The sequence below is a fragment of the Neomonachus schauinslandi genome, chromosome 13 (genome assembly GCF_002201575.2).
Source record: "Neomonachus schauinslandi chromosome 13, ASM220157v2, whole genome shotgun sequence".
In the NCBI taxonomy this organism is placed as follows: Eukaryota; Metazoa; Chordata; class Mammalia; order Carnivora; family Phocidae; genus Neomonachus; species Neomonachus schauinslandi.
In genome coordinates, this window is record NC_058415.1 from 40,803,304 (window position 1) to 40,830,208 (window position 26,905).

Here is a 26,905-nt window from a genome sequence, read left to right on the forward strand (position 1 = left end):
GCTTTTCCAGTGTTTACTGCTTCTTGATTGCCTTCAGCTCAAAATGATTTTTAGGTCAAATCATGGGGTGACATATTCTAGTTTCCCCCATTATATGTTTAATTTATCCTGAATCTTTTCTTCTCGACAAATTGAGTTGCTTTATCATAGTTACTCTAACATAATTTGTTACCTGCCCCTTATTTGGGGGCGTGTATTCAGAGTGGGCCTGGCCCCTGGGCGAGACACAGCTACCTCTGTTGGCATCTTTTTAATACCAGGAACCCAGCAGCTCCAGCCACTGAGCAGCTAGAATGAAAATAAAATGGAAAAAAAAAAAAAGGAAATGGTGTCTCCTAGGCGAGTCCCAAACTGGGGTTTAATAACTAATCTGATTCTAGTTTCAACCTCCCCCAGAAAAGTAGTCTTACCCAGTCAGTCAGGAATTTTCCTTATCTGGGCCAACGAGTCTGCAATGAGTGGCCACAGGGGCCCTTTCCATTCCCCAAAGGAAGATGAGGTACTCTGCATGGTAAGACCTGCTACTCTTCCTGCTGAAGGGAAAGCGACCTTGCCTGGAACAATCCTTTCCTTTTGCTAACAACTTTCTTGACCCACCCTTCTCCCTATAAAATCCTTCCATTTTGTACAACTCCTCAGAGCTCCTCTCTACTTGTTAGATGGGATGCTGCCCAATTCACGAATTGTTTAATAAAGCCAATTAGATCTTCAAATTTACTAGGCTGAATTTTGTTTTTTGTTTTGTTTTGTTTTGGATTTTTTAGCCTACAGCACCTGGTATTCCCAGGCGGTCTCCCATCCAAGGACTAACCAGGCCTGACCCTGCTTAGCTTCCGAGATCAGACGAGATGGGGCGCGTTCAGGGTGGTATGGCCGTAGACTGAATTTTGTTTTTTAACACTATCTCTACAATACTACATTTTCACATCTATACACACATTTATTCAGGTCTTATCTTATTTCCTTCAATAAATGTTTCTAATATATGGAACACTGCACTGAGGTTCGGATATCCTCCATGCTAAATGCTCCTTAGACTGCTTCAGTTTTAGAATCTATACCACCAAAGTAAACACAATTATTAAAAATTTAACTGAACAGAATAACTTGACTGTTCTACTCCTGAGCATAACCTAGATGTTATATTCATAAGTTAGAAGGAATGGATTTCTGGCTAGTGAAAAATACTGTTATTGGGTTAATAGAGGATAAGAAAAACAATACATCGTATTTCAATATTTTCAATTATGTTGGAAAATTTGTCCTTTTTTAAATTTTATTTATTTTTGAGAGAGAGAGAATGACAGAGAGAGAAAGAATGAGAGGGGTGAGGGTCAGAGGGAGAAGCAGACTCCCCACTAAGCAGGGAGCCTGATGTGGGACTCAATCCCGGGACTTCAGGATCATGACCTGAGCCAAAGGCAGTCACTCAACCAACTGAGCCACCCAGGTGCCCCTGTCCTTCCTTTGCCATGATTTTATGCTTTTTTTTTTTTTTTAAAGTTTTTAAACAGCTTTATTGAGCTATAATTCACAGACCATACAATTCACCCATTTAAAGTATACAATCAGGGGCTTTTGGTCTATTCTTAGAGGTGTTCAACTATCACCACAATCTAAGATTTTATTTATTTATTTATTTGAGAGACAGAGTTGGGGGAGGAGCACGGAGGAGAAAGAGGGAGAGTATCTCAAGCAGACTCCCTGCTGAGCACCGGCTTGATCCAACAACCCTGAGATCATGAGCGGTAACCAAGAGTCAGATGCCTAACTGAGCCACCCAGGTGCTCCTATCATCACAGTCTGACTTTACAAAATTTTGTCACCCAAAAGAAACACTGCATGTATCCATTAGCACTCACTCTGCATTTCCCCCTCCACCTCTAGTTTTAGGCAACCACTAATCTGCTTTCAGTATCTACAGATTTTCTCTAGCCTGGACATTTCATATTAATGGACTTATACGATATATGGTCTTCCATGACTTGCTTTTTCACTTAGCATAACGTCTTCAAGATACATGTTGATGATGTAGCAGTACTTCATTCCTTTTTATTGCCAAATAATATTCCAGTGTCTGGATAGAACACATTTTGTTTATCATTTTATTAGTTGATGGATATATGTGTTATTTCCACTTTTGGGGTATTTTTTTAAAAGATTTATTTATTTTAGAGAGAGAGGGAGAGAGAGCACTTGTGTGCAAGAGTGGGGGCAGGGGCAGAGGGAGAGAGAAAGAATGTCAAGCAGACTCCCCGCCAAGCACAGAGCCGGATGCGGGGCTCAATCCCATAACCTGAGATCATAACCTGAACCAAAATCAAGAGTCGGACACACAACCAACTAAGCCACCCAGGTGCCCCCCACTTTTTAGGTATTTTGAATAATGCTGCTATTAACATTCATGTACAAGTTCTTGTGTAGAAATATATTTCATTTTTCTTGGGCATATACCTAGGAAGATAATTGCTGAATCATATGGTAAGTTTATATTTGACATTTCAAAAAACTGCCAGACATTTTTCCAAGTGGCTATGTGATTTTACATTCTTACCAGCAATGTAGGAGCATTCCAATTTCTCCAAATCTTGACCAATGCTTATTATTGTCCATCTTAGTGGGAGTGATGGTATCTCCTTGTGGTTTTGACCTGCATTTGCCTAATGTCTAATGATGTTGAGCATCTGTTTAGGTACTTAAGGGCCATTTGTATACCTTCGTTGGAGAAATGTCTATTAGGTTCTTTGGCCATTTTTTAAATGGGCTATTTGTCTTTTTATTATTGAGTTTCATACTGCTCTAATTTTTAATCACTAGGTAAAACTATTTTCAAATGAAAAGCTTACAGCTATCTTTTAATACTTTTTCCTCTAATTCAAATCATAATTAGCAGAATCAATTCAAATTTAATTTCCCCAATAAATCCAACACAACGTGCTATGTTCCTGAACAATGAAATAAAAGCTAACCCGTTTTTTTTAAAGATTTTATTTATTTATTTGAGAGAGAGCATGTGCGTGCATGAGTGAGGGAGGGGCAGAGGGAGAGGGAGAAGCAAATTCTGCACTGATCAGGGAGCCTGACGTGGGGCTTGATCCCAGGACTCTGGGATACTTAATCAACTGAGATACCCAGGTGCCCCAAGGCTAGCCCATTTTTTTTTTAAGATTTTATTTATTTGTTTGAGAGAGAAAGAGCACAGAGGCAGAGTGAGAGGGAGAAGCAGACTTCCCCACTGAGCAGGGAGCCTGATGCTGGGCTTGATCCCAGAACCCTGAGATCATGACCTGAGCCGAAGGCAGACACTTAACCAACTGAGCCACCCAGGCGCTCCACTAGCCCATTTTAAAAAGAAGGAAAAAATGAAATGAAATTTCGAAAATTAATAAAAAGACACTTAGTATCCTTTAAGCTTTTTCATCAAGTTAATCTCTCTCTTTTGGGGAGAAAAGGAATGAAAGTAAACAGGCCAACTGTTATGCTCTAGGAGGCACCATTTATATAATCTACAGTCTAGTTGGTGTCCACTGGAGTTATAAACACAAGACTCCAGTGGACACCACAACCAGGTTTCCACGTTACAATGGATGACTCCTTCAAATAGCCATTCTCACAGCCTGTGATCAAAGAAGAGGGGAGGTGTGGCTGCTGCAGCTGGTAAAGCAAAAATGGCCCAGAAATCAACAGGTACCCCCAAAGACACTGCACTGCCAACCTCAACCCCAGCCTGTCACTGGTGCTACAGAATCAAAGCAAAGGAATGCCACCATTTTCTCTCCACTCAAGTCCTGTTCCTTTATAGGGAGGATCTACAAAGCTGGAAAAAAACAAGGACAAGGACCAACAAAGGATATAATTATTCTATTAAGTCAGATACTAATGAATTTATAAACTACCTAACCTGCCCCTAAATAGTCCATGCTTAGGCTTATTACAATCAAAACTGTAAACTTCCGGGGCGCCTGGGTGTCTCAGTTGGTTGGGCGACTGCCTTCGGCTCAGGTCATGATCCTGGAGTCCCTGGATCGAGTCCCGCATCGGGCTCCCTGCTCGGCAGAGAGTCTGCTTCTCCCTCTGACCCTCCCCCCTCTCATGTGCTCTCTCTCATTCTCTCTCTCTCTCAAATAAATAAATAAAATCTTAAAAAAAAAAACTGTAAACTTCCTTTCAGATTATCTGTAGGGCTTGGGTGATCTTTATATTCTTTGTGCTTTTCGATGTTTTTTCGAAGTTTTGAAAATGATCATGCACTATTTTTAATAATTGGGGGAAAAGTATATGTTTTGAGCAATTTAAGTTCAAATTCATGAAGGGGACATTCAAATATTAATTTAAGGAAACACGCTCTGATCACCCCCTCTACTATCACACACAGCTTACAATAGTTCTCTGGAAAAAATGCAAGAACAGTATATTATTTTTAGTCCTTTCCATGTGAGGAAGTTAGAACACATCACTGCCCAATGTGTTTCTAATGTAATTTTAGACCTTATCGAACTCTTCCAAATTTTCACTACTTTGAAAAAGTCAGTACTTCAATGTTGCAGTTTTTCTAATTTTATCTTTTCTGTTTCCTACACTGACAACACACTTCCAAGCTATTTTACATTTTGAACTTAAAATACCTGTAATAATATATTCCTAAATTGTTTTCAAACTTGTTACCTTATATATACACTTATGATATACACCTGATTTTTAAGGTATCTACCTATTTGCTAAAAATGGGTTTATTCCTTTATTGAAAGGAACTGGCTCTCACAGGCTGAAATCAGTAGACACGATCATGGGTTCCCGATACTAGCCCCATTTCCATCTTTGGCGGATCTGAAAAATGCAGTACATGGGGCCCGTGTGCACATCAACGAGCTATATGCTTATACGAGAGATGGAAAGTGAAGGTCCATTAAAGTAGGTGGATTCACTGGAAAGGTACTTCCTTTTACCCTCACTTTACATTTTTATTAGAAATTGGGATTAAGATAAAAAACAAGGGAACTAACTCAGCATAAACAAATATATAAAGCTAGAAAAGGTAGCAGGGAATGTACCACAGTCTAAAAAAGTAATGCACCAAATGAAAGGGTTCAATTTAGTCAATTAAAGTTTAATTTTCACTCACAAACATCTAGAGCACCACATTGTAGGCACTATATCAGGTGTCAGATACATAAAGTCATACAGTTCATGATCTCAAAGATGATATCTGAGAATAAATTATAGATTTTAAGTAACTTACAACTTTTTACCACCATGTTCCTAAGTCACATCTTCTTTTTTTTTTTTAAGATTGTAATTTATTTATTTGAGAAAGAGAGCGAGAGAGAGAGCATAAGCTGGGGAAGGGGAAGCAGGGGGAGAGGGAGAAGCAGACTCCCCACTGAGCAGGGAACCCAATGTGGGGCTCGATCCCAGGACCCTAGGATCATGACCTGAGCTGAGGGCAGGTGCTTAACTGACTCAGCCACAAGTCACATCTTTTTTTATCCTGCTTATAAGTTCCTAAATCTGGATCAAAAGTCCAACTAGGGGCACCTGTGTGGCTCAGTTGGTTGAGCGTCCAAATCTTGACTTCGGCTCAGGTCATCATCTCAGGGTCCTGGGATCAAGGCCCTTTAGGACTCCACGCTCAGCGGGGAGTCTGCTTGAGGAGTCTCTCTTCCTCTCCCTCTGCCTCTCCCCCTGCCCCCTAGTGCGCACGTGCTCGCTCTCGCTCTCTCTCCCGCTAAAATAAATAAATGAATCTTTAAAAAAAAAAAAGTTCAACCCAAAGCTTGCATGCATGTCATCAAGCTGTCTGCCAAGTGTCCCCAGGCAGACCTGCCACACATGTGGAGACCCTGATTCCCTGAATAAACAGATAAAGGAGCAAGTGGAAGTCAGCAGTACTCCCATCTGCTCCCAGCAACGCACCTGGCCTGAGAACCACACTGTTCTAAGAGCACTAACAAGTGGAAATGCAACTAGGAACCAACAGCCAGGGATAGAAAGGACTCAAAGCTAGTTCAGTAGAAGGAAGAGTTCAAGAGAGTGGAGAAGCTTAACTCAGGAAAAAGGAGAGTTGGAGGAAAGCAGATAAAAGGAAAGAACAAATACTCCCTCCCTTGCTCACTTGAGGAAGATTCCAATGCCCCCTTCTAGACCACCCTCTCTGGACTGCATCCTACTCCCAAATGACTCAGAAGACATAAAATAATGTGCATACAGAGAAAGAATAATAAAACAAATGTGGCAAAATGTTAAAAATGGATTAGCGATATGCAAAAGTTCTCTTATCCTCATACTCTTTTTCTCAGTTTGAAATTATTGCAAAATAAGGTGTTTTTATTTTTATTTATTATTTTTTTTAAGATTTTATTTATTTATTTGACAGAGAGAGAGAGAGAGAGCGAGAGAGGGAACACAAGCAGGGGGAGCGGGAGAGGGAGAAGCAGGCTTCCCGCCGAACAGGGAGCCCGATGCGGGGCTCGATCCCAGGACCCCGGGATCACGACCTGAGCCGAAGGCAGTCGCTTAACGACTGAGCCACCCAGGCATCCCTAAAATAAGGTGTTTTTAAAAGACAACTTGGATGACCCTGGAACAAAAGGCATATGAGAGTGGCCATGGACCTCCGGCACCCATGGACCAGCCAATGCCAGTGGGGAATGCCAAGCCCTTGGGGTCATGGGCATACCAACAGATCCAGCCATCTCAGGAGCTTTGGCGACAGAGACAGTGACGACAGAAGTTAATCAAAAACAAGTAGATGGGGCTGTCAACCAGAGGGCAATTCCCAGAGTAGGGCTCTATCTCCATGGAACTTCTTCCCGCACCCAGGTACTACTGGGAGAGAGGGACAGGGGGAGCATTTGAGAAGGAAAATATAGGCCTGATGCAGAGTTTAAATTTTTACTTGACTGGGCACTTACCTCTGCCACTCCCCCCAAGAAAACCTGCATCACTCTAAAAGAGACTATTTGAAATGTGAACAGATGATGGGATCTTTTACTGACAACTTAATGTTCTCTTCTGTCCTCATTGGGGATGAGAGTTCCAGAGCAAAGTAAGAACAGTTGAAAATTACAGAAGTTCATTTTCATGTAAAATATAAAACATGCCTCAGACCCTACTCACTAAGAAAACGGACAGCAGGACTGTTTCTTCAGGGGAAAAAAAACAAAAAACTGCCCCAACAGATGCTGTGTCTCTTGCCCGCAGACAGAGCAAATCAGACAGAGCTGGAAACTAAAACCAGGGCCTGTATCTTTTCAAACTCTTTCCTTAAGCAAAGCAAACTGTACTCCTTCACAGTATTTTAAACAAACAACAATGGAATGTCAGATTGGCAAGAGATACATAGGCAGCTCCTATTTCATTTTGCTGGTTTTTTAATTAAAAAAAAAAAAATCCCTTCCCTATTGGAGGGTTTTCTTATTTCTAACAGAAAGCTGGTACCTAGTCTACCAATCACCCTGCCGGGTTTCTGTCCCCGGTGTGCCGGTCACTTGCAAACAGCGACACGCTGGACCCTTCGCTCACCGCTCGGGATCTCAGTGTCCTAATGTGTAAAAACAGAGAAGGGCTACAAAGCATAGAGAGCAGAGAGGTGGTGGCCAGGGGCTGGGGAGAGAGGGCCATGGGAAGTTATTGCCTAATGAGTTCTGAGTTTCTGCTTTCCCAGATGAAAGAGTTCGGTGGATGGACAGCGGTGAGGGTGACACAACAGTGGGAATGTTCTGCACACCAGTGAACTGTACACTGAAAAGTGGCGAAGACTGTAGAGTTTATGTTAGGTGTATCTTACCACAATAAAAAGAAACTGGGAGCAAAAAAAAAAGGCATAAGACAAAGAGCCAGAGGAGGGCTAACAATACCTGCCCCGTCTACCCTGCACGGAAGTTATGAGGAGGAAATGCGCTCCATTTTGTAAAATCACTTTTGGGGCTGAAATACCACATAAATGCGGTGCTGATGTTGTTAGAAGAGTTAAGTGATCGGGGCCAAGAACTTCCCATTCGACAGAACACTGCGTTCCTGCTTCTCGGCAGCTGGGTGTTTCCTGCAGCCCTGGGGGTGGGGGCTACTTAGGCAGCACTTGGCTGGTTTCAGTCTGTCCCTCAAAGGAGGAATGCAGGTATTTTCAAGATGCAGAGTAAAGGCAGGTTTTCAGTGGGGGGCGGGGAAGAAGGGGCTTATCATTTCTTCTCAAACATTACAAACTACAACAAAGAGTAGCCAAAAGAGAAATTTTTAAAAAGCAATGTTGGAAAAAAGTTTTCCTTTCATTTGGCTCACGATCCATGAAGGAGAGAAAAAAATAAAGGCTACCTAGAAGTCATTTCTTTTTTCAGGCTACATAATGTGTTTCTTCTCTGGGTTCTTTGGTCATAATTTAAAACTCATCATAGTATGATTATTGCTTTACTTTCAGTTGTGGGAGGTAGATGATGAGCTTTTTACGGACAGGAATTCTCTGTCTTAGCACAGAGATACTCAATGAGTTTTTGATGAAGAAATGACATTTGTATTAATTCTATATTAGCACCCTTGTGCCAAATACATTCTCAATACCTTACATTTTATATCATGTATGTAGATGGAAAATACCCGTGAATATGTTATATTCAGCTTGTGCTATCAAGCAGGCACACAAAATGGTTTTGGTATACAGGGATGCTATTGCTTTAAAAAACAAAAAAAAACAAAAATCACCCAAACTAACATTAAGGAGGGGATGGCACATATGAGTCCTATGTATTAGGATTCTGTTTGCGGGATCACAGAAAGGTTCAAATTCTGCCCCACCCAGTACCCAGGAAGACAATGACTATATAATCCCAAAGCACAAGAGAAATCTGAGTCTTGTTCCCATACTTCCCCACTTTCTAAAATAGAGTCATCTATAAGGGCGTGAAATAAGATATGCTATAACCCACCAATACAAAAACAATCACCAAAGAAATCCATTCATACTACTTGAATGGTCACTAAAGACTTTCCACACTCGTGGACTGATGAAATATCAAAAGAAAAGTAAACCATGCATAAAGTTCCTGTCAAACCAATACCCACATAATCTTGTAAGTTCCAGCCCCACACTGGATGTAGAGATTACTTAAAAACTGAGCCAAATACATAAGTGTAAATGTGGTGTTAAAAAGTGGAAAGCAGGGGCGCCTGGGTGGCTCAGTCGTTAAGCGTCTGCCTTCGGCTCAGGTCATGATCCTGGGGTCCTGGGATCCAGCCCCGCATCGGGCTCCCTGCTCCGCGGGAAGCCTACTTCTCCCTCTCCCTCTCCCGCTGCTTGTGTTCCCTCTCTCGCTGTGTCTCTCTCTGTCAAATAAACAAATAAAAATCATTAAAAAAAAAAAAAAGTGGAAAGCATGGGGTCCCTGGGTGGCTCAGTCGGTTGGGCGTCTGACTCTTGATTTCAGCTCAGGTCATGATCTCAGAGTCATGGAATCAAGCCCCGTAGGGGGTCTTCGTGCTCTCGTGGAGTCTGCTTGTCCCTCTCCCTCTGCTTCTCCTCCACCCCCACCACTCTCTCTCTCTCTAGTAAATATATAAATGAAATCTTTTTTTTTTTTTTTAAGTGGAAAGCAAGTGCAAAATGTTAGGAAGATCTCTGAGTATAAGGCCCGCCCCCCAAAAAAATCATTTTTCATGACACATGTATGCAGGAGTATATTGTGGCTTTATTAAAAAAATAAATAAATAAAATGAGGAGAGGGCTGTCTATACCCCAATCCATCTATGGCTAAGGGACACAATACAACAGCTTTTCAAGGGGCACCTCATCTTCCTCATCTATAAAATAGGAGGGACTGGGCGCCTGGGTGGCTCAGTTGGTTAAGCGACTACCTTCGGCTCAGGTCATGATCCTGGAGTCCTGGGATGAGTCCCACATCAGGCTCCCTGCTCAGCAGGGAGTCTGCTTCTCCCTCTGACCCTCCTCCCTCTCATGCTCTCTGTCTCTCATTCTCTCTCTCGCAAATAAATAAAATCTTAAAAAAAAAAAAATTATAAAATAGCAGGGACCAATTAGCACAGTTTTCATTGAAAATACAAAGACTCACCATGGGTACTGGGGCTGAAATAGACATTTTTTAAAGATTCTAGTTCATTTCTTCCTCACTAAGATACGAAAATCTTTAATGGATGACACAGCAAAAAAGGAAACCACAGAGGACCTCAAAATCTCCTACTTCATGACAGGCCTCAAGCTTTCTACTAATCAAATGAGAAGTCTGTCACTGCATTGGAAATCAAACATATTTTCTATACAAATACTGATTGATATTTATCTCTTTGTGTGTATATATATGCATACATAGGTACATATGTTAAATTCTCAGCCTATGCCATAAAGTCCATTAAGCCCTAAATGATCAATAACTTTGGGCAGAGTATTAGAACCAGGAGTGAGGTATCATACAGGATTGAGGCACACTCTTCCCCACCCGCCACCCCAGCCTCCCCACTGTGTCCAGGTCATCCTGTCTAAACACAAGCTCATGCAATCCGCACAATGAAAACACTCCAGGGGTCTCTCACCGCCCTTGCCACAGCTCCTTGGCAAGACACCCGTGACATGTCCCCCTCTGACCAGCCTATCCTCACTAGACCTGCAGGACTCCCAAGCTTCTTGTTAAACCCTGAAGGGAACATGGTGAAGGGGATCAGAGTATGTCACCCCGAAAGATGTCACTTGGACATAAAGACTGTTTTGAGCTGAAGCAATTAGCTCTCACCCTCCCCATCCTGGCCTAAAAGCAGGGCCTAAATTTCCTTTTGTAAAGGTGTTTCCCTTTCCCACGCAAGGAAGAGAATTACTTCAGGGATAAATCTTACCACCTGAGAGGACTCTTATCTACGTAACAAATCTTACTCAACACTCCTTACTTACCACACATTTCCTAGTCATCTTCCTACAATTTAATGCTCATCCAGAAGCCTAAAACCCCTTCTTTGGCCTAGCCTCTTCTCCACACTTCATCATACGTCGTTAGGATAGTACACAAACGGCGCCTGGGTGGCTCAGTCAGTTAAGTGGCCAACTCTTGATTTTGGTTCAGGTCATGATCTCAGGATTGTGAGATCGAGCCCTGCGTCGGGCTCTATGCTGGGTGTGGAGCCTGATTAAGATTCCCCCTCTGCCCCTCCTCTCTCCCTCTCTTAAAAAAAAAAAGTATATAAGCCCCAAATTCTAACCACCTCCTTAAGGTACATTTTTTGGTGAACTCCCGTGTGTGTATGCCATTAAACTTTTTTTTTTCCCCTCCTGCTAATCTGTCTTTTGTCCATTTAATTTGCAGGGCCCAGGAAATACATTTAAGAGGGTAGAGGAGAAAGTTTGGCCTCTCCTACAGTGGTCTCTCATATCTCAGGGCCTTTGTACTTAATAAACGCTCCTGCTATACCCGATTGATCATATCCCGTATCTAGCAGTATCTGCCTCAATTCAGACATCGTCTCTTTCAGAAAGCCGTCTCAGGTCAGCCTCTGCCCAGACTCCTGCCCACCACCCCAGGTTGGGTGAGGCACCCCTCATCTTTGCTCCCACAGAACCCCGACCTTCTCCACACCACCGCATTTATCCCGCTACATCCCAATGACAGTGTCCTTTTTTTTTTTTTACTAACAACAGAGTTTCCTATCTGTATCCCCCAATAAATTCTAAGTGCCTGAATGACTATTAATAAGCCAAGATACGGGGCACCTGGGTGGCTCAGTCGTTGGGCGACTGCCTTCGGCTCAGGTCATGATGATCCCAGGGTCCTGGGATCGAGCCCCGCATCGGGGTCCCTGCTCAGCGGGAAGCCTGAGTGGAGCAGAGAGCCCGATGCGGGGCTCGATCCCAGGACCCTGGGATCATGACCTGAGCCGAAGGCAGACGCTTAACGACTGAGCCACCCAGGCGCCCCAGAAGAAGGGTTCTTAAACTTAGTTGCCCACAGTCACCAGGGAAGCCTGTAATAAACACTGTTCTCCCTCTGGAACTCAGGTCACTGGTGAGCAACCAGGTCTGGAGACGACCAGAAGGGGCAGAGATTGGAAATCAAGTCACACCTGGGATCAAGTTCTAATTCCTCCACTCACTTCCCGTGTGACCTTCAGCAATTTCACTTCTCTGTACCTCGGTTTACGTGCTTGTTACAACAGAGATAGTTAAGTCGTTTACAGGATCGAAGGGAAGATTAATGTAGGCACAATACCCACTATGGCTGGCCCACTGCAGATGCTCAGTAAACGACAGGGAAGTCCTCGGCCTGGCCTGGGTATTCCTCATGGCACCCTATCATTTCTCCACTGTGGCCCTTACGAGTTTCCAGCCGGCAGGGTGTCTCTGCCATATTCTCCACCCCATCCCCGGTGCCCAGCACAGTTCCCATAACAGTGCCCAACATCACAGCAGGCACTCAGTAAATATTTATTGAATTAATGAATCAGTAAGATACTAAGACATACTAGCATAACCAATTTCCCTTCCCCTCCCACTAGAGTGTAAGCTCCTCCAAAGTGGGGACCATTTCTTATTTACTGATCTGAAACCAGCACTTAATACAGTGCCTGTCACATACTTGTTGAACTAATCAAATTATTTTCACAATCTCTTTCCAGCTCAAGTATACCAAGGATCTGTTGCTTCAGAAGACCTGGGACAGAATTAGTTGCAAGGATCTGTATGCTCTGTATATGTCTGGCCGCAGACTATCTACACTTCCACAGTTGAAAAATTACCACAGTTGTAACGAAATAATGAGGCAGTTTTGAATGCTCTCCTCACCTGCTAAAAATAACTGCTCCATGAGGGCACATATAATATCTTGTTCAGCATCATACCCCCAGGGAGCCTGGCAAGAGCTTTGCAACAAATATAAAATATAAACCTTTATTGAATGAACAAATGAATACATGTAAGTTCCTTACAAGTCTAGGTAAGGTAGAATTTCCTATTTTTAGGAATCCTTCCTAATTAAATTCAAAGTTCCTACGTTTAGGTCTAACAAAATGTTTAAAAATAAAAACAGCAAATGTTTGATCTCTGGGTGGTAGAGTTTCTTTTTTAAAATCCTTGATTTCTTTCACACTGCAGGAAATCAACCAAAATACTGATACCCACAAAGCTCATATAATATGTCCCCCTCAGTCAAATATATTCTACAGCTACAAAGATGACTGTTACTAGTTGTTGTTTATTTATTTATTTATTTATTTTTTTACTAGTTGTTGTTTAAAAGTATTCTGACTACTGATCTCTGAACAAACCAACTTTTAGGAATTGCTTTAGCTAATGTGATTTTTAAGATAAAGGAATGAGATCCGTAACCAAATGATATGAATCACTGAAATCATAAGACTGTTCATATAACCAAGACAAATCAAGAACATACGGGGGTTTTGATGGGAACCAAAACTTAACAAAATGTTCAAAATTGATTCCATAATAATTCAGCAAGGATACAGTTCTAGCCCCCAGTGAATTCCAAAGGGGGAAAGTAGGACACAGTGACTAAGGACAGATGTTTAGGCTAAAGAATCTACGTCATCAGAAAAAAATGGCACCAATTCAAATGCACAATTAGAAAACGGGTGGTCATGCAAAGGTCACTTTTTAGTAATTCCCACCCCCTGTAATCTGCTACAAAGACACGGGGAGAAGCCAATGCAGGGCTTCCCGGTAAAGTCTAGGACTACAAACCCCAGCTATTCTGAGAACGTGCCAGCGTACTTAATCTTGCCTTACGGTTTTAATCACCCTAACAAAACAACACCCTATAACGAAGCCAGCAAGGGCCATAAGACGGACGAAGTGACTGCACAGTGGGCTGTCATCCCCCTTCCATTGTTCTGCAGTCCCATGCACACCTTGCAGCAGCAGTAAGCCAGCCAGCCATGGCATCCCCAGAAGACCACATCCTCTGCAGCAGCAAGATTTACGATTTTCTCCCATCTCAGCACTCACCCTCAGGAAGCCCAAAAAAGGGGAGGAGGGGGGTGGGGAGAGCCCTGGCCTGCTTGACATGAAGCCTTTAATAAAGACAATGTCCACAAACAAAACCTGTAGGTCTCCAATGCGATTCAACTCCTATTTTTAAAATGTTCATGGTTTTCCTTAAATTAAATCCTCACAGATCTAAACAGAACGTTGCAATCAGACCCCCAGGAACAGCTTTAAAAATGCAACATACTCACAGATTTAGAGCAGCTGTAACTTTGGAGGAATGAGTCTAGCTCACTGTGGAGATGCCTTTCCCTCTCTTCTACCAGATTTTTTAAGGCAAACAGAAAGAAGAAGACAGTCCTCAATTTAAAGGCCAACAAAAATCCTTGGTTTCTGTTTTATGTCTTGGTCGCCAGCGAGACTCTCAATTGAAGGGCATAAGAAGAGAAGTTGCCGAGGCTGCGGACAGCATCCCAGAGCTTCGCAGAGCAGAATTTAAGACATGTCAGTTAAAGTGGCAGCCACACTCATTGCCGTGGCTGACGCTTCTGCGGGAAGGGATGCCGGGAGTTCGCTCCCCCCACCCCCCCACCATCCCTGCTGCAGCCTAATTCTGATCCATCACTGTTTAATTATCCTAGGGAAACAGGCAAGACAAACACAAATGGCCTGGATTTAGCAATTCTCCTAGGTCTCTTAGTGATTTTTCACCCAATCCAAGGATTCGTTTCCATCTAAAGAGGGCCAACTGAGGAATGAAATCACTTCTTTTTCATTTTAAGGAAAATGTAAGAACAGGCAGATATTCCCAGGTGAGAGTTAACTTTTATATCCCAGGGACTTCTTTAAAACACTAAAATAAGGGAAAATCAAGTTCTCTGAGGTTTTTAATCTAACAGGTTAAATGCACAAAATTTAAATTTAAATTAGCAAAGTGAAATACACATATGACATGACAGTCCACCAAATATAGCTCTAAATGGCACTTTAAACTTAACATTAGATAAACAATATTTGAGCTGGTTTTGATGAAACTAAAAAAAAAAGTAGGCTTAGAGATGGCCAGTGACTTTGCAGCTTTCTTTTCTTGCCTTAAGTGCTCTTCCACATATTAGAACTGAAGCATTTTTGGGGCGCCTGGATGGCTCAGTCGTTAAGCGTCTGCCTTCGGCTCAGGTCATGATCCCAGGGTCCTGGGATCGAGCCCCACATCGGGCTCTCTGCTCAGCGGGAAGCCTGCTTCTCCCTCTCCCACTCCCCCTGCTTGTGTTCCCTCTCTCGCTATGTCTCTGTCAAAAAAAAAAAAGAACTGAACCATTTTTATGTTGGGGCTCACCATTTTATCTGATTATAAAAGTATCGGGTAAGGTAGTCTAACATTTCCGGATTATAAAATAATAAACTCTCTGAAGAGAAATGGAAAACAAAGAAGAAATAATTACAGCCGTAATCTCATAACCCAGAGACAACAAGTGTTAGTATTTTATAATATCTATTTCTAGTCTTTTTCCTCCATATATATGGAAACTGTATATATATACAGTTTTCTTTAATACTATTATTTTACATGCTGTATACTACCTTTTCCACATGGCTTTATGTTATGATTATTTACCCATACATGTGACCCATTTCTACAAGTGCTCCAAAGAGTTAGCATTTGCAATGTCAGTCAGTGAACATATAGTTGTGCACCTACTGTGTGCTGGGCACAGGGGACACAGTAGTGAGCAGAACACACATGGTCCCTGCTTCTTGGAGCTCTCAGTCCAGCAGGAAAGCCAGACATTCAGCAAATGATAGCATATATGATAGGTACTACAGTTCAAAGGAAAACTATAAGACACTTTAGAAATATGTAAGAGACCTGGTCTTGTGAATGTCAAGGTTTCTCAAGGAATGGCAAGCCCAACTACAAAATTATCAGTACAAAGGCGCCTGGGTGGCTCAGTCAGTTAAGCGTCTGCCTTCGGCTCAGGTCAGGATCTCAGGGTCCTGGGATCAAGCCCCGCATTGGGCTCCCTGCTCAGCGGGGAGTCAGCTTCTCCCTCTCCTTCTGCCCCTCCCCCCACTTGTGCTCTTTCTCTTTCTCTGAAATGAATAAATAAAATCTAAGAAACAAAAGAAAAGAAATCTTCAATGTAAAATTAACTTAGCCATGCTCAGAATCTCATAAAGGCTAAAAGACTCCTTTGAGAATGTTGGAAGAAATATGACAATTTGACATGAATCTGACATGACCATAATGATGCGTTCTAAAGAAAAAATAAAACACCACACATCCAAATAAGTTATGTAGATATTCCAGGTGATCAAGGTCAACATCAATAGTGATAAATCATGTTGGCAGCAGGTATTCTTGAAATGGTATGATAATAATGGCACCTTGTCCCTGTGGCCTCCCTTCCCAAAACCCATAACCCCAGTCTTACCATGAGAAAAGCACCAGACAAATTCCAATGCAGGGCATCCTACAACGTGTCTGACTAGTACTCCTCAAAACTATCAAGGTCATCAAAAAGAAAGAAAAGCCTGAGAACCATCACAGCCAATTAGGGAAAAACTAAGTAAATCTGAATAACGTATGTATTTTAGTTGGTCATAACATATTAACATTGCTTCATTCATTATAATAAATTATGCTACTAATGTAAGATGTTAATAATGGGGGAAACTAGGCGTAAGGTATATGGAAACCCTTTGTACTATCCTCTTGACCTTTCTGTAAATCTAAAACTGTTCCAAAAATAAAGTCTATTTTTTAAAAACATTCTCTTTCCCAAGTTGAAATTAACTTTATTTTTTCTGATCATTAGTAAAACATATCCCATAAAAATTTAGGCAATGCAAAAAGATATAAGGGGCTTTTTTGAAATGATAAATACCCTAAAATCCTACCATGTTCAGATAACCAATCCCAAACAAAATAATTGTGTGTATGTGTGTACTGTTCGACCATACATGATATTTTTAGCTGTGTTAAACTCCATAACGGTCCCCAAAGATGTCCAGGTCCTAATCCCTAAAACCTGTCAATGTTACCTTATATGAGAAAAGAGACTTTGCAGGTGTAATAAAACTAAGGATCTTGAGATGTGGAGATTATCCTGAATTATCTGAGTGTGCTCTAAATGCAATCACAAGTATCCTTTTAAGAGGGAGGCAGAGAGATATCTGACACAGAAGCCAGAAGATGTTGTGACCAGGGTGCCTGGGTGGCTCAGTCGGTTAAGCGTCCAACTCTTGGTTTCAACTCTCGGTGGGGAGATCAAGCCCCACCTCGGGCTCCACTTTGAGCATGGAGCCTGTTTGGGACTCTCTCTCTCCTCTCCCCCTGCCCTCCCCCCATCAATCCCTGTCGCTCATGCTCTCTCTCTCTAAAAAAATTTAAAAATCAAAATAAAAGCTATTAAAAAAAGAAGAAGAAGAAGAAGAAGAAGAAGAAGAAGAAGATGCTGTGATGGTGGAAGCAGAGCAATTTGAAAATACTATGCTGCTGACTTTGAAGTTGGGGGAAGGGCCATGAGCCAAGGAATACAAGAAATGCAGCCACAGAGGCTGGGAATAGGCAATAAAATGGATTCTCCCCTACAATCTCTCAAAGGAGCATAGTCCTGGCGACACCTTGGTTTTGACAGTGAAAAGCATGTCAGACTCCAGAACTCTGAGAGAATAAATTTGTATTTTTCAAACTACCAATTTTATGGTAATTTGTTACAACAATTATACGAAATGAATACAGTACCCTTAAAGACCTGTATTTCTTCTTTTTCAGTTATTTGCATATATCCCTTGGACAATTTTTCCATCAGTGTTCTCTTTCTTGATTTGCTTTTTGGGATTAACCCTCTTTCAAATATGCTCAAAATATTTTCCCAGTCAATTCTCTATTGACTTGGTTTATTGATCAAAACTATCACTCTTTTTTCCTATTGGTGTCAGGCTTAAAACATACTTTTCAACCCAAAGAATACAGAATTCCTCACCTTCACTTGCTTCTAATATTTAAAAAACAAAATCTCCAACTTTTTTTCTTTATTACTAAGAACCATGTAAGGTTATACATCCCCATACCCATGTCCCTCCACACTTCAGGCCCTGGACTAGCATCAACACCAAAACTTGGACAGAGAATAAATGTCCGGGAGGGAGACTGGAAACTTCCTAGAGACCCCCACCCATACCCATATTCCCTATGTCAAGTCTGTCCCCTCAAACTAACCGAGTGCCTCATGTAGAGAACGAGTTTGGCAAACATTTGTTAAACTATACAAAACAGGCAAGCTCACCTTATCCCTGGTCTGATGAGGTAGAGCTCAGAAATGGGAAAATGGGAAAAGAGTCAAGGATAACAGTTACTCTTATTTCTAAATATTCATTAGATTTAACTAAATGTCTTCTTTTCTTTTTTACTTTTTTAAAAAGTGTTTTTAGGGGCATCTGGGTGGCTCAGTCGTTAAGCGTCTGCCTTCGGCTCAGGTCATGATCCCAGGGTCCTGGGATCGAGCCCCGCATCGGGCTCCCTGCTCCGCGGGAAGCCTGCTTCTCCCTCTCCCACTCCCCCTGCTTGTGTTCCCTCTCTCGCTGTGTCTCTCTCTGTCAAATAAATAAATATTAAAAAAAAAAACCTATTATGGTATATCCATTTAAATATGCAGTTCTAAAGACAGAGAAGAAGCTCTCTGAACTGATATGAGATGATCTCCAATATATACTGTTGTGTGAAAAACACAAGAATCAAAACCCAATGTATGTCACCATTTAAGGTTTAAAAAAAAGAATATATAGGGGCGCCTGGGTGGCTCAGATGGTTAAGCCTCTGCCTACGGCTCAGGTCACGATCCCAGGGTCCTGGGATCGAGCCCCGCATCGGGCTCCCTGCTCAGCTGGGAGCCTCCTTCTCCCTCTCTCCCACTCCCCCTGCTTGTGTTCCCTCTCTCGCTGTGTCTCTCTCTGTCAAATAAATAAATAAAATATATTTTTTAAATGTTTTTATATTATGAGGTAGCCATTTTGAGGCAGCATGAAAGTAGTTACATCAAAATTTCTTCTAATTGGGAGGAATAGTGGTTTTATAAAAACAGCAGTGCTCCCAATATGACATTATACATTAATTAATTGGTATGTATATTACATCTGCTTTATACTTTGAAATTTTTTTAAATGCAAATAAATTCTTTCATAGGTTAAAGACGTATGTTACAAAATAACTTTTTTACTTACACTGAGCGGTCTGAAAAGGTATCCTTATACTATTTTAGTGACTAAGTTCTACTGAAAATATAGGATCCACCTATGTATCTAAACAATAAAATTGTACTGAGACGTTGAGAATGTTCTCTCAAAATACATATGCTTTAAACAGTTGATCATGGAATTAATTTCCTTGTAGTAAGTACACAAAATTATTTTAATCAAACCAAACCAATATATTATTGGTATAATTTCTTTTAGATTGGTGAACTTTTTAAATGGCAAAGAATCTCTTAAATCAATGGGGATCTGACACATAGAACTTTATACACCCACACACAGTTTTTTTTTTAAAGCTGCATAAAAGTAAAGTCAAGCTACCCCTGCAGAAAACTTTCACTGCCAAAAATAGAAACCAAAAGCTCATAACTATAATGCCTACAGGGGAGACTAAAACTATGCCTATACTTCTAAAAATGTTAATTCATCAGAGTTACATGGAGCTTTAACAGTTTTGAGTTCTAGTTATAACATTCTGCTTACAGGTAATAAAAAAATACTCCTAGCACTCTGGACAATAAAAAAAATCAATAAATAACAAAGAAATTACTTTACACAATAATAAATGTGTAAATACCTCTTCAGGTTTGGGGTTTGGTTTTTTTTAAGATTTATTTATTTATTTTAGAGAGAGAGAGCACGCAAGAGTGCACAAGCGGGAGGGACTGAGGGAGAGGAAGACAGAATCTCAAGTAGACTCGTGCTGAATGCGGGGCTCGGTATGGGTCTCAATCTCACGACCCTAAGGTCATGACCCTGAGATCACAACCTGAGCTGAAACCAAGAGTCCGAGGCTTAACCATCTGGGCCACCCAGGTGCCCCAAATACCTCTTCAGTTTTAAGCAACATCAGAGTCCTTTAGATTAGGCTAAGTCTTCAGATTATTTATTAAATGTATAAGACACATGATCCTGAACTACACATTATACACAAATGTACCCAATGCAAATATTACTCCCCCTTTCAGGGGCTCTACCCATAATGTTCTACAAACACAATGACACAAAAGGGGTACAGTGAGAAGGGAAGAAAGGGAGAACCAAAGAGAGAGATTAATTTTCCAAACATAAGCAGTGGAGATGTTTGACACATTTCAAAAGGCAAAGTTCTCAAGTATCTGCTTTTGAGGGGTTTTATTAGTCATTTTAGGTTGCTATTTTTATCGAGATGGATGAAAGTATCAAAACAAGGCAGATAAAGATGATAGAAAGTTAACAAAAGGCAGCCTAGCTCACTATCTCCCTGAGGATTCTCACAGCTTGTTTACATACTCCTCAGATAGAAAGAGCGTCAGCCCCCAGTTGAGAAATGGCAAAGGAGACACCAATAATCCTGGATAGTGTTTACTACACCCAAACAATTGGACATTACCTAATTATGTATGTATTTGGGTTGAGTAACCAATCAGCTGCAACTCAATCATCATTAAAAAAAAAAAAATACACACCCCAAAAGCTCTTTTAACTCACTCTCTCTCTGAACGATCACAGACATTATCACTGTGCCCTGTACTTAGTAAATTCTCAATAAATGATGCCTGGATTTTTTTAATGCACTGAAAATCCTTGCAGTCCACTTTGAGTACTCATCTACATTTTCTGACTAGTACATTAATTCAATAAATTCATTAATTTGACACATACAAATTGAGCATTTACTATATGCCGAGCCCGGTGCGTGGGCGCAGGGCACACCATGATGAGCAGAACAGACCAGTCCCACCCTCCTGGAACTTAGAGAACAAAAGAACAGATGGTCAAAAGCAAGCAACAATTAACTACAAAATGACAAATGAAATGAGAAAAACAAACAGGATGACAGGATAGGGAAGCGGGGGAGGAGTAACCCATTTAGGAGTCATTAAAAAAGGTAGGAAGGTATTCAAGCTGACAGGTGATACTCAAGTAGAAGACCCGGGAGGAGTGGGAGGGAGTCACTCTAGTCTGAGACACCAGCTCAAATCTAGGCGAGCAAAGGGCTTGCTCAGTCAAAACCCTGAAGGAGGCGTGTGGCTGGAGAGCAGTAAATGAGAGTGGGGGGTGCCCTGGACCAGGTTTCCACCTGTATGTGGGGGCCTGAGCACTTCAAGCCTTGTGGACCCGGTAGACTGGGGGCTTCATCCTCAGAGACACACATAAACTATAAACTCATGGACGGATGCTAAGTAAGGGAGTCACATCATGCAATTTCATTTCTAAAAGGATCACTCTGTCCTAATTCAAACAAACATGCTGTTAAAAAATAAATTAGGGGACAACCGGGGAAATTTGAACACTGATAGTATCTTTGATGACTATTGATAACTTTGATGACTTTGATAACAGTCTCATGCTGCTTTTACTTATTTTTTTTTTAAAGATTTTATTTATTTATTTGACAGAGAGAGATACAGCGAGAGAGGGAACACAAGCAGGGGAAGTGGGAGAGGGAGAAGCAAGCGTCCCGCGGAGCAGGGAGCCCGATGTTGGGCTCGATCCCAGGACCCTGGGATCATGACCTGAGCCGAAGGCAGACGCTTAACGACTGAGCCACCCAGGCACCCCTCATGATGCTTTTAAAAAGAGACCTAACTTTTATATTTGTGTACTAAACGATACCATAGAAGACATATAGATTAGATAATAGTTCTGTATCAATGTTAATTTCCTGACAATCTCTTAAAGGTAATTCTGTAAGAGAACATCTTTGTTTTTAGGAAGCACATACTGAGATATTTAAAGGTAGAAATAAAGTATAATGCAGCAGCTCTTTCTGCCCACGGGTCCTGTCTCCATGCTTTAATAAACCACCATTTTGCACCAAAAAAAAAAAAAGAAAGAAAGAAAGAAAGAAACTATAATGTCTAGAATACGATTCCAAATAACCTAGGGGTGGATTATAGTTGAAATAAAATTGGCCTTGGGTTCACAATTGTTGAAGGTGAGTGATGAGCACAGGCGAGTTCAGTTTCCTATCTGCTCTGCTTTTTGTACATGTTTGAAATTTTTCATATTCAATTCTTTTAAAAATAAGATAACTTTGGCTGCTGTGTGGAGACTGAGTGGGGTGCCGTTGGGAAGGTGGGAGGACAGAGAACAAAGGAAGCAAGAAAACACGTTAGGCGGCTCTTAAAGTAATTCAGGCAAACCTGAGACTGCCTTGAGCTAATGAAACAAAGGAGAGAGAGTGAAAAGTGAACAGATGGGAAATAAATTCTGGAGGTAGACATCATCAGACTTGGTATCATGGAAGTTAGGGGAAAGAGAAGGAACCAAAGATGTCTCCCAAGTATGTGGCTTGAGCGAGTGAGTGAAGATGGGGAAGCCCAGGAGAGGACAAGGTTTCAGATGATGAAGGCTGGTGAATATCACGAGTTCCGTCTGTAACATGTACATAAAGGTGTCTGGGAAACATCCAAGTGAGTGATCACATAAGCAATGACTGGACCGATTTCCCATTACAACTATGGAAATAGCCCCAGACAGAGCAGAAAAGAGCAGTTGCCATGCGTAGAAGGGCACTAAATGGAGGAGGTGAGGAACTCAGCACCGGGAGCAGAGTTCCTCTGGCTTTAAGACACAACCTGGGCATTGCTAGGTGGGGTTGAATGACGGTCAGAGAGGCTCCTGAGTCTGCAGAAAAGGCAACCACAGTGGCAAAGGCCCTACTCATAGGGGTTCACCAGCCATTCATTTTGCCACCAGTAACACCACTTCTTCCACTGGGCCTCCTTGGTAACAAGAGACAATTGGACCAAAGAGGCACTAAGGAGCTTTCCTTTAAGCTATGAAATCCTGTGAGTCCTCCTCATAGTGGGTGAAAGAGAGCATTTTTAGAATATGTGTACCTTAACTCAAAATGTACATATATACTCTGTCCCCCAATAGCCTTACACGAAGAACTTCTCATTCTGGAATTTCCCAGTACAATAACAGACCATTAAAGGACACCTAAAAGTACAAAAGAAAATGCAAAGAAGAGCAATTCAAGTAGTGACAATACAGGTGAAAGACTAGGGATCCTGCTCAGTCTGGGCTTTTTTAGGGAACTTTATTTCCATGTATTGTATTCATTAACTCTGACACACAATATTTCATCATGTAGTATCCCTGAAACCAGGATGCATCTTAAAATTGACAGGAACTTTGGGCGCCTGGGTGGCTCAGTTGGTTAAGCGACTGCCTTCAGCTCAGGTCATGATCCTGGAGTCCCAGGATCGAGTCCCGCATCGGGCTCCCTGGTCGGCAGGGAGTCTGCTTCTCCCTCTGACCCTCTCCTGTCTCATGCTCTCTCTATCTCATTCTCTCTCTCAAATAAATAAATAAAATCTTAAAAAAAAAAAAAAATTGACAGGAACTTTGACTGGCCTAGATCAAAGTTCTTATGGAGAGGATCTACATTTGCTTCTGCCAGTTACCTGAGGGCACCACCAACCTCATTCACTTAAAATTAAATTACCTGCTTGAGGTTGTTTGGGCCACACTGATAACTAATATTCAGATTGCAAACCAGCTTGTTATCCAAATTCTTAAGAGCGTTAAAAAGGTAAACATAGGGCCCATCAATTCCATTCCTGAGCACGTATGCCAGAGAATTGCAAACATATGTCCAAAAAAGACTTGTACACAATTATTCCCAGCAGCATTATTTACAGTAGCCAAAAACTGAAAACAATTTGAACATCCATCAACTTGTGAATAGATAAACAAAATGTGGTGTATCCATACATTTGAATATTATTCAGCCATAAAAAAGAATGAAGTACTGCTACATGGTACAACATGAATGAATTTCGGAAGCCAAATACAAAAGAACACTTATTGTGTATATGAAACGCCTATAGAGACAAATCTAAAGACAGAAATTAGATTAGTGATTGCCTAGGGGGTGGGGACAGGAACGGGAAGTGACAGTAAAAGGGCACAAGGTGTGTATTTCAGGTTATATAAAGTGTTTTAGAAATAGATTATAGTGATGGCTATGTAATTCTGCAAATATGCTACACTTAATTGAATTGTACCCTTAAAATGGGAATTTTATGGGATATAAGTTAGCATTGCAGTAGGGCTGTTTAAAAAGAAATGACCAGGGCAGAGAATCTCATGAAAGGTTTTTCCTTTCCCTCCCTACCCAGTACCAAGATTGAAATACACAAGTTCCCTTACCATGTCCTCCTGCATGACAGTTTTATTTTTCTTTCCCTTATGCAAGGTCTCCTATAAAATTCTTTTTTTTTTCCTTAGTGGTATATAAGATAATGACATAAATGCCATTGAGGGGCACCTGGGTGGCTCAGTCAGTTAAGCATCCGACTCTTGATTTGGGCTCAGATGATGATCTCACGGTCCTGAGATGGAGCCCTCAGTGGGGCTCCACACTGAGCATACAGCCTGCTTAAGATTCTCTCTCTCCCTCTTCCTCCACCCATCCTCCCCTGCTTGCATGCTCTCTCTCTCAAAAAAAAATATTTTTTTTAATTTAAATGCCATCTTTGATCTAATAAAATAATTGTGAACCTGGTTGAGAAAAGGCAGGTGGGTTGGGGGAGGAGATCCTCTCCAGATGTGGGCAATAATTGTATTGCCTAAGAGGGGAGAGTTGAGCCAAACAAAATCAGAGAAAAATGAAAGTAAATCCAAATGTGCCTGGAGTTACTATTTATAATTTCACCACTATGAAGAAAAACATTAACTAGATGTTTTCCAACTAGCATTCACTGACTTTCACCCCAAATAACCTTAAAACAGAGCAAACTAGTCGATCATAATGAGTTGATCTAACCTAATAAGAAAACAAAATGGCCTTAAAAGCTTTATCTCATTGTAATCTACCATTTATAGTTCAAAAGAGAAGGTGTAAAGAAGGAAAAAGGGAAAAGTCCCTAAGAAATGCTATGCTACAAAATATTCTTATTTCCATCGTAAGCTTCTTACCACTCAGTTAAAAACGTCTATTTCAATTTCTAGAGGTAAGGATAAATTCACAGTAGTTCTTGCACATAAACACATTCATCCCCACTGCATTCACACTGCCTCAGGACTCGATTCAACACATCCCCATTTCTAGGTAAGGATAAATTCAAAAACTTAATAAGATGCTATGGAATATAAGAGATTACTGCTGAGGGCGCCTGGGTGGCTCAGATGGTTAAGCGTCTGCCTTCGGCTCAGGCCATGATCCCAGGGTCCTGGGATCGAGTCCCACATCGGGCTCCCGGCTCAGCGGGGAGCCTGCTTCTCCCTCTGACCCTCCCCCCTCTCATGCTGTTTCTGTCTCGCTCACTCTCTAAAAAATAAATAAAATCTTAAAAAAAAAAAAAGAGATTACTGCTGAGAACATATTAAACCTGCATCTGTTCTAACAGTCTTTGAATAAAAAGGAAAATCTTAATTAACTCGTACCTGACCAGGGCCCTCCAGTTAATTAGATTTTTGGTCCATTGCCCCCTATGGTTTTTATGAGAAAGAGATTAATCAAAAACACTACCAAGTCATGAGGGCACCTGGGTGGCTCCGTGGGTTGAGCGTTTGGCTCTTGGTTTCGGCTCAGGTCATGATCTCATGGGTCTTGAGATCGAGCCCTGTGTTGGGCTCCATGCTCAGTGGAGGGTCTGCTTGAAGATTCTGTCCCTCTCCCCCTCTCATGCTCTCTCTCTCTCAAATAAATAAATAAAATCTTTAAAACAACAACAACAACCACTACCAAGTTACAATGATTCCAAGTGGTTAATCTCCACCCTCCACACGACAGAGGCCAGGGATCCTCGGTGACCCATCTTCACTTTGTCCACAGGGGGGTCAGGTAATTCTGGTATCCCTCAAAACCCAAAGCCACTGCCAGCCTCCTATCTCCTAGCTCTCTTTTGGAACCCCTGAAACATTTTATTTATTCTTTGAGTGTCATATCACAGTCAATTTATAAACAGACTCTTTATATCCACCATTATACTGTCAGAGATGGTAGCTGTGCAAAGGATACTGGTCATCAGAGAACCAAGAAGTAACACCAGCAGGGAATTGTTAAATCAGGAAGCGAGACACTAAAGCACCGCTAATCCTCTGGCAAATTTCTATAGATCATTAACACGGGTCTAATTTAGAGTCCCTCCCAAAGAGGTCGTCTCCTTATGCCGAGCAGGTCAGAAAGTTCCCAAACAATTTCAATTTTTATGAAGGACCCGTTCAATGTGCCACTAACCATTAAAAAAAAAAGTCTCTTTTTTTCCCTTCAGTTCTAAATGGCGGAGATGTTTGTATGATCTAGCAGTTTGCAAACCTAGCAACTTCCCAAAACAGTCAGTTAAAATAACACAGTGGTTACCACAAAGATTCAGAAGTAGGAAAATCTGTGTTTGCGGTGGTAAATCCATTAAGCAGAAAAAGAGAATAGGAAATAGTTTTCTTTTGTGGAAACAATTTAAGGCCTCCCTCATCTGTTAGCTTGCATCTTTTCATTAGAAATTCAGGCAAAAATATTCACAGGAATAAATTAATCATCAGGTTGGCATGGGGACCATATCTTGCTACAGAGAAGCTGAAGCATCACTACCAGCACTAGAGACATAAAACCAAAATGTGTGGTTCAATCAGCATGAGGAAAACGGCTCTTCTGAGCTTAGCAGCTAATGAGTCATGAAAGGAATGTCACAGCATCACAAATTTAAGAGGAAACAAGAGAAAAATATTGACAAACTGAAATAAGGACAAACTAAAAGTTCACACAAAAAAATAACTAAAGAACTGTTG

General features: G+C 41.4%; 1 protein-coding gene and 1 non-coding gene across 2 annotated transcripts in view; both read right to left on the reverse strand.

The window, feature by feature from the left end:
• Window positions 1-26,905, reverse strand: part of TTC39B (tetratricopeptide repeat domain 39B) — a 120,573-nt gene that overhangs the window by 54,983 nt on the left and 38,685 nt on the right. The gene's annotated exons all lie outside the window — the stretch shown is intronic.
• Window positions 763-881, reverse strand: LOC123326513. Its single transcript, XR_006541136.1, has one exon. It is a non-coding gene; the product is annotated as a 5S ribosomal RNA (ribosomal RNA).